We start from the raw sequence: 9860 nt of genomic DNA, 5'->3' as shown, positions 1-9860 counted from the left end.
CAGTGTGTTAGGAAAGCAGACAGTTTCAGTTTTTTTATTGTTGACACATGCAGTCTCAAATAAAACTTGGCATAAAAAAATGCACCTGTTGTTTAAGAATACCTGTGCTCCTTACAGTATTTAAAAATATATTTGTACACAAAGAGAGCAGCAGTATTAGCAAATTGGTAGCAGCAAAGCGAGAAAAAGAATGCCATGTATCCAAGATGAAAGTTCAGATCAGAATGTTTCAGTTTTAGCTTAGATTTGTCCCTATTGGGTAATTCTAAGTTTTGGCCAATAATTATTTAAAATCATTATTGGCTGAAGCATTATGTAAAGTGCCTGTATAATAAGCATTATATAAAAGTCATATGAGATGGATTAATACTGAAATGACACACTTTAAACAGGTTTATTATTAACAGTTTCTGTTTTTAGAATGGAAATAATGCAATTAAAATTTGAAGTTAAGGGAGTAGTGCAAATTAAAGTTATAATTTTTATTTGCATATCTTTTACCATACATAAATACCTACAAATCGCTTGTATATTACTAGAAACATCCTCTCTTTTAGTATTTTCTTTGTAAAAGACATATGAGAAAATATTTTAATGACTTTAAAATAATAGGAGAGTTCCAAATATCTATTTAAATTGGTAATAAAATGCATTACAATAATCAGTATTGCACATTAATATAGAACCTTTTTTAACTGAATTTTACTGCACATCAGACAGAAGTGCATTTTATTCCCAAAATAGAAAATAAATAACTTAAAATTCTCAATCCTGCATATTAGATCCTGCATTACTTATCAGAAATAATAACAATGTACATCATATTTCAAAAATAAGAATTATGAATGCCTTCCAGTAGGCAATTAGATGAATCAAATTTTACAGTATCTGAGCATTTAACAACTTCAGTTTAAATACTCATTATATTCAAAAGTCCTTTGTATATTGTCGAAAACTTTTTCACGTGTTACAAATGCATATGCATTAAGATGCATGTAAATAAATGACTGAAAATCATAAATTAGAAGTAAATGAAAGCCAAGTTATAAATGCAAAATATGTACATGTTTTAAACATTAAGGGAATAATTGCTTAATTAAAGAGATATATAAGAAAATTAATATCTTAGAAAGGACTGCTTTTTAAAGTACAATGTATTAAATATAAATTATAATCAGAATTTAAATGACTTCAAAATTTGCCTGAGATAACTGAAACAAAACATACTTCTTTAAAATGCTCATTGAGAAGCTAGTGTAACAATGCAATGTAACATAAATAATGAAAATCAAAACATAAACAATGCAAAATAAGACAAATTTAAGTATACAAAATCTACGCCAGTGAAGTAAAAACCATACTTCCACCAAGTCCTTTTTAAAGAAAAAATTAATACCTAAATAATATTCAAAGCATCAGTTTGGAAAATTTTTAATTTTCCCTCAGAGGATAAAGTACAACTGTACAAACATTTTACACAGCACAGGGAAATTTTAATTAAATTTTTTCATTGCAATATTCCTATTATTTTTATATACATAAATGCACTCTTCTGAGCCACTGAGAATACTTAAAAAATAAAAGTGATCCATTACATGGAATATTCAGATAATAAATTTTAAAAAAATCTATACATATGATAGTTTATATTTTAAAATTCTTAATGTTAATTTTCATCAAAAACAACAAGGAATCCTTCAACAAAATCTTACTCTTAAAATGACAACAGAATACACTTTGAAAGCAAAGTGCTGGGAACAGCAAGAGAATTATTTATATGCATTAAAATTATTTAAAGCATTATTATCATTACTAATTCAAAACATTTAATAAAATATTCCAGCATAAATGATGAATACATACATATCGTATTTTTAAAAATAAAAATAAAAGTGCAATAATTTTCAAACAATTTTACAAAATCAGCCATTAGTAGATGAAAACAGATTTGGCAAAAACTGCAAATATAAATATCGACAAAATATAAATCTGCATGAGAGGTGAAACAAAAAATAAACTACCATTTGAGAGATCTCACTGTATATTAAAAATTAAGCCTGTCAAAATATTTTTATAAATAAAATTTACATAAAATTAAGTTTTGTGTGATAAAATACATGCAGAATAAGTTTCATTCAATATGTTTATTAAAACAGAAATGAGAAGGAAAAATTTAAGATTCACTTAAACCAGTTATTCCCAAACTATGCACTAATAGCACTGATGCTGACATAATGGACTTAACAGATTGTTATGAAATATTCCAGCATTTTATCAAAATGATTCTTAGCAGTTTATTCAAGAAACATTAATTAATCAAATCATATCTTAGATATATAAACTTTATGTAGTAGATTGTATGGTATATGCATCAATAAGTAAACTAACAACTGTATGTAATTTCATGTTTTTTAAATCTTTGGATAATTAAAATTTTAAAAGGTAAAACTGTGAGAAATTAATAGCCACATAGGATAAACAAAAAGAGTTAACGAACAAGTATAAATCACCAACTGTTTTTGAAAAACACCTAACAGTTTATCAACTAGCATAAAAAATACTTTTTAGATGATAACATCAGCAAGTCTGTACACATTTAACTTACCATCTGAACTTACTGCTATGCAGAAAAAATCTTAGCTATCTTGTGGTTATACAACTGGGTTACTAACAATTGTACCAATAAAAAGCAAACATCATGAAAAAAAATGTGCAATAGGATATGAAGTCCAATTTAATTCTAATATTTCAAAAGATATGCAATGAACAAAAAGCTCACTCAGCCTGTTATTTTCAACGTATTTATTCATTCAACATGATTTTATCTATTTAACGGTTTTTCAAAATCTAATTTTTAATACACATTGTTTGTGAATTTGAAATATGTATTTCATTTACATTTCAATTCAGCTGCATTATTTACATACTATAACTTATGTGTATGCAACTTATGTTCTTTTATGTTCATTTGATATGGCAAAAACTTGAATACACTAAAAGTGCTTAACAGAGACAGTTGGGCAAGTGTTGGCTTAAGCAACACTAAAAGTGAGGGGGAACAATTCAACCTCTACAGGAAAAAAAAAAAAAAAAAAAAAAAAAAAAAAAAAAAAATCAACAATATTTCATTTTTAGTAAGCAGTATTTTAAAAGTTTCCTAATGATCAACCAAGTAGAAAAAAATGTCTTATGATCAAAACACAAAATGCAGCAATGAATGCAGCAATAATTTGGCTATTCTAAAAACTATATTTTTTGTACACTATATGGAAAATTATTAAAGTTAATTTCTTTTCAATAAATAAAATAAATGGTGTAATTTAACAGTTTATTTAATGCATAGAAAACGTAAAATCTGAATTTTTTAAATATTTTTTGATTTTATATTCAATTAAAAGACTTGCATAGATTAATTTTTATTGCATAGACTGCATTGCATATTATATTACTGAATAAAAAATTTTTAATTCAATCAATTTAATCTATTTTTATTATAATGGCATCAATTTCACAATGCCTGATTTCAACTTCTGCTGTTGTATCAAACTGCCATATACAATTTACAATTAACAATAATTTAAGCATCATTTAGCATCAAATATAGCAATTAAAGCAATTTTTGATGAACTATCATATGCTGTTTGAGATGGTGCTTCAGGCGAAAAGTATTTCCACAGAAATAGCACATGAATGGTCTTTCTCCAGTATGAATTCTAACATGTCTCTTGAGGGTAGCTCTATTTGCTGCACTATACGAACACACACTGCATACAAACACAGAGCCATGTTGCGAGCCAGTATTTGATATACGGTAAAATAGCACATCTTTATTTTTGACAGCTTTATTAAGATCACCTACAAAATGTTATCAATCAATATCTGAATGTAATCTAATAAACAGCAAAACAATTATTTTAAAGCAACATTCTTAGATCAGAAGCAAAATATATTTTATTAGATTAAAAATTACTAAAATATATTAAATAACTACTTATTTAAATAAATTCTTACATTAAAACTAATCCTTTAAACCTATTTTTTATGACACTGTGATTTACGAAACTTAATTAATTATTTTTTAATTTCATAGTGATGACAAGGAATAAGTAAATTAATAAATTCACTTACTTTTATAATTAATTAAATACTTTACACTGTAATAAATCAATGAGTGCAGTATAAAATATTAAACAACATAAATACAAAATTTAAAAAAAAAAAAAGATATTTTTTTTAAGAATGAGGAAATTTAACAATCAGAACGAAATTTCAAATATTTTCAAGAGCTAAGAAATCAGAAACTAATTTCAAAACAAAAATGATTACTTTAATATAAATATAAGCATATAGAAGCATATAGAAGGTGGGAAATAGATGCAGTAGGTTATGACACAAATAACTTGCAAACATATAAAACTAATTTAAGTTTTTGGATAAATAAAGTATTGTATAATATTTAACACAAATAAAGCTCAAATAAAATAAAAATAAATTAACTATAAAAAAGTAGGTAGCAAAGCAGGTATAAAAAAATATTGAAGCTGGATTCCTTAACTTGTAAACATATAAAACTAATTTTAAGTTTTTGGATAAATAAAAGTATTGTATAATATTTAACACAAATAAAGCTCAAATAAAATTAAAATAAATTAACTATACAAAAGTAGGTAGCAAAGTAGGAATAAAAAAGTATTGAAGCTGGATTCCTTTTTTAATAAAGTATGTTTGATGCAAGTGAAGTCTGAGGTATCATTAACTTATTACTAATAAAAATAGAAAGCGTAACTTAAAAAGACGTTTAACCTAAGAAGAAATGTATGCATATTTTAAAATCTAAGATTAAGAAAACTTTCATTTTTCTATGATTCCAATACTAAAAAGTTTAAGTTTTCCATTTTTCTATAACACAAATATTTTATAGAAACTAACAGCAATAACATTTATAATACACATATATTATAAAGCTGAATTTTTTTATTTGATTAACTTATATTTCCTATTCAGTGTTATTGACTGCTATCATGAAGGATATATAAGCCCGAATAATTCAACAATTTAAAACAAAACTTACAAATGATAACTAAACTACATTGTAATTTATGCATACTTTTCTGAGGAATTAAATCACTAGCTTAAAAAAAAACCTTCAGAGAAAAAAATTAAGGAAATTATTAAAATATGAAAACAATAAGTTTTATAACACAAATTCTTTAAGAATATATTCAAACATTATTCTACCTAAAATATAAATAAAAAATACATATAAACAAATATGAAAAATATAATAAATCAGTAAATCAACAGACATAAATTTCTATAAAAATGGAACAGAAGAGACACTTTGAAATACGAAGTTTGCTATGGCTTTTCAAAGCAAAGTACCAAAGATAAAGATAAAAAGATATTACTTTAAACTATAATTTATAATATAAACACTTGTTATATAGGTAGCTTGTAAAATGTTTTTATTTTGAAAATGAGTTTTAGTATTAATTAAAATAATTTTTCATTTCTATTTCTAGGACTGAAATATAGAAAATTCTTGTCATTATACCATTATGCTTATTATATTAATTAATAGTTATAACTTCAATCGTACATAATTAAGATATTTACATAGGAAAATTTTAGTATAAAACATAACATGTAATATTTCTCAAATAAATCAGAAAAAAAAAAAAAAAAAGAAAAAAACATGTAATAAATACTTCAAATATATCAGACAAAATTCTAAAAACATATAATTAAAAATCAAAATGAATAATTAAATATTTAAATTACTAAGTAACATCTTTCAAATATGATTGATTAACATAGTAATATACAAATTATTATATAAATACATAATGATCTAAATTAAATTAGAAATATAAATTAACAATTAAATATTCCAGTAAGCATACAAACAATTTTGACTTACATTTATAGAATGACTGCAATCCAATATATTTTTGGTTTGTTTGTTTTTTGTTGGTTATACTAAATTAATTGAGTTTCACTTAATGATAACATAATAACTTAATGATAATGTTTCATTTAATGCAGTGATAATTCCTGAGAAAAACCATGTATATGTTTTCTTCACTGTTAATCAAACAAAAATTGAAATGCAATACTTAAAATTCACACACAGAATTTGAGTTCTTAACAGAACAGTTAAATGTTACATGAATCTGCTATTAGTTAACAAAAAATAAGCATGAACATTCACATGTTAAACTTTTGGATTTTTCTTATTTTCTAATAATTTTCCTCAGAAATAAGAAAAAAAATATTAAAATTTTTATATTAAGATACCTACTTTAATGAAATTTTTAAAAATTAACTCATCATTATTTCAATTAATTTTTAATGTTAAAATAAAATTTCTTCTTAGCAGTTAATTCTTATTAAACATTTCCTCTGCTAAGATTTACCTTAATACCTTGCTTAGAATATAACTTTCATTTTCAGAGTTTAAAAAGATCTGACCAGTAGAGCAATTAATCCATTTAAAATTATTGTTACAATCAGAAAAATGCAAGGAGTTATAAAAATGAACATTGTATCTAATCAAATCGAGCATTTAATCTCTTTCATGCAATATTTAAACCCTATTCATTGAATTTTCCCCAGTAGCTATGCTTTACAAAAATAATTAATAATGCAATATTATTAGTGACACAAATATTTCTTGCAATGCAATCCACTTGCAATGCAATTTAAAGAAAAAAAAGTTATTTAGTGGATATTAAGCTAAAAAAAAAGGTTTTAATATCTTTATAATTACAAAGCTATAGAATAAAATCAAAATTTTACAACACATTGCAACATATACTCTGAGAAATATCAGATATAATTTTAAATATAAAGAAATTAGTTACATGCTAAATAAAAAATAATTTTAAAAATGAAGAGTAAACATCAATATGAAAAAATGCATTCTCAATTTCTCCAAGAAAAATCAATTAGCAAAATAAAAAAACTACAAAGAAACAGGACTTGAGCATAACTATAATCTTTTATGCAATTTCTGAATCACAAGCAAATTATTTTTTAAGTGAAGCTCCAAATGAAACATGTTTCCACAAAAATAATATTTATATAGACACTTCCTACTATGAATCATTATACGATTTTTTATAATATCTTTTTTTATAATATGAACATAGATGGCACAGAATATGAACATACACTGCATTTACAGGTTTGGTACAAATTCGGATATTCAGTACTAATAATATGAAATTATAAAGATCTTTTGTTTCCAACACCCTCAACAAAAACTCCTTCAAAATATTTCAATAAGATAATAAGATGAATTTGCAATTAATCACAAAATTTAAAAACAAAGAATGTGTATAATAAAATACATTTTAGTACTTATTTTTGAAAAACAAATATGAAAATAAATTTTATGAAGGATAAAATACACACACAAAAAAAAACCTTTTATGAGAACAACAGGATGGTAACTTCAGATCAAAGTATCATTTGGTTCCTTTAAATTTTCATAAAATAAAATTTGATGATAAAAAACATGCATAATAGTTAAAAAATGTCTTTAAAAATAAAAACAGCCAACCACCATAATATTATTATATAAAACCCTTTTTCTTACACATGATTTTTTTTAAAGTATATTAAGTATGCTATAGAAAATTAAAAAAAAAAAATAATAATAAAGTTTAATAGTTCTGACTAAAATTATGATAAATAGTATACTGCAAACATAACTGAATGTGCTACAATTCCTTAAATATGCAACTATGAACTAAAATACATCGACATTCATTCAAAATGCTCCCCACAAATGAAGATATATTCCCATTCAAATACGTTACTTGAAGTTAAACTGAAAATACCACCTAGCTAAACCTCAATAATAATAATTCTGATAATGAGGTCAACACCATTATGAAATGTGCTATATATAGCATCCAATACATTAATTGAATTCTAACTGAATCAAAGCAGACATATTACATATATTACCTGACCAAAAGTACACAGATAACCCTCAGTAAGATTCCAGCTGTGAAGTCAGTGATGAAATGAATTAAGCTATAAATAGCAGCATTTCATTTTATTGTAAATGAAAACTGATTGCTATAAAATGGATCATAAAAATAAGATTAGTGATACTTGCAAAACTGTTTCATTTGATCACATTATATATTTTAATATCCAACATTTAATCAAGCAACTCAACAGCCCCACTATCAGCCAAATGTTCACAATTAATAAGCGTCTGTTTATAAGAGACAGAAGCTGTTAAAATAATGTAAAATTGAATTTTTACTACTTATCTAAATTTTTAAATAAACCATAAAAATATACATTCAAGACGTAATGCAAACATAACGGATCACCTTAATATACAGAAAAATTGCAAAGGAACTATTTTTTTTTTTTAAATAACAAAGTAGATAAATTAATTTTAAAATTTAAAGAAGTCAGCTTTAGTTCAATTTCTGATAAAAAAAACACTAAGTACATACCAAAAACTAGATGGATGTGCATCTATCTTAACTGGGGGGGGGCACTTACTTTAAAGACTTCCATGCTAAATCTCGATACTCAACTCAAAATATATGACAGAACGGTAAGACAGAAAAATAACATTTAATCCTGCTGCCACAAATAAAACCAACTTCTACAAATCTAAATAGACACCTTCCTATGTATGAATGCAATATAAATTCAGACAAATGTTATCAGGAAAAAAAAAAAGGTTGAACTGTTAATTTCTCTAGGTTAGTGCTTCAAAACCTATTTTGACAGTGGACCCCTTCAAAACCTTTGTGCCAGTGGACTATTGCTAGAAGATCATCCAATCTCAATTCCAAAACTAAATATATATATATAAATATAGAACAGCATAACTATACAGTCAAGTCGTTAATTCGGACACCCATAATCCGGACCTCAAAGCTACAAACTTCCTGCGCATGCGTTGCGTTGATGCATGTGCATAGGCGTTTACGGGTGCGCGTAAGACATTTATGGCTGCGAATATGCATGTGCGCATGCGCATAATACATTTACGCATGCGCGTTTAATCTATAACGGATGGTAAAAGCTAAGCTAAACTTATCAAATTCAGTTAATGTTGCAGATTGCGTTGTTCCTTAATCTTCGAATTGGATTCAGCTTATTATTTTTTTCAGACTGTTACAGCAATTTTAGAAACAATAAAAGTAAGCTTGAACTTTTGATTATGTCAAATAGAATTTCCGATATATATTTACTAATATGTAAAGGATCTACAAAGCGAAAATATGTTTCGAAATCCGAAATCTGTTTATCAATTTCACGCTGCTCTGCGGAGCGGGGGGGGGGAGGGAAGCTGCGGCGCGCAATGAATTGGAAGTTGATCTGTCAGCACTATCCTTATCTTCAGGGCAGATGTTTTTATTTTATTTGGCTTATAATTCCTTACTAACTGTAGTACTTCATCTCGATGTACTCCATCTTTGATATGATTTAAATCAAGTTCCTCGTCATTATAATTCGCTTCCGATAGTGAAGAAAGTGACACAGAGGTTATTGAAAATGAAAAAATTTCGATTGACGAATTAGTCGGTATTCTCGACACAGCAATTATAGGACTTGAACAGCGGAATTTTGTAACTAAACAAGAAATTATGTCTGTTTAATAGAATTAAAGAGAAAGTATTATCACATGAAACGAAGCAACTTAAATTGAAAGAAATGTTTAATAAAGTAAACAAATAAATATTAAGCTTTTTCTTTTTGTAAGTTTTGATACCCTTTAGATCATAATTGTTCTTTATTTCATAAATTACGGTTTCATATTTTTAATTTTGTAATTTCTGCATGCCAACTTACCAGATTTAAACTGATGATCTATAATCCGG

General features: G+C 25.5%; 1 long non-coding RNA gene across 1 annotated transcript; it reads right to left on the bottom strand.

Moving 5' to 3' along the window:
- Nucleotides 1–467: 467 nt before the first annotated feature.
- LOC146996690 (uncharacterized) lies at nt 468–9291 on the bottom strand. The gene is made up of 2 exons (XR_015041585.1): nt 7975–9291; nt 468–3855 (listed from the first exon to the last, which is right to left on the bottom strand). It is a non-coding gene; the product is annotated as an uncharacterized LOC146996690 (long non-coding RNA).
- Between the last annotated feature and the right edge of the window lie 569 nt (nt 9292–9860).

This window comes from Stegodyphus dumicola, chromosome 6 (assembly GCF_044657685.1).
Source record: "Stegodyphus dumicola isolate Sdum_Otavi_A_Nest chromosome 6, ASM4465768v1".
Classification (NCBI taxonomy): Eukaryota; Metazoa; Arthropoda; class Arachnida; order Araneae; family Eresidae; genus Stegodyphus; species Stegodyphus dumicola.
The sequence above is the reverse complement of the archived record's forward strand: the minus strand, read 5'-3'. Positions and strand labels throughout refer to the sequence as shown.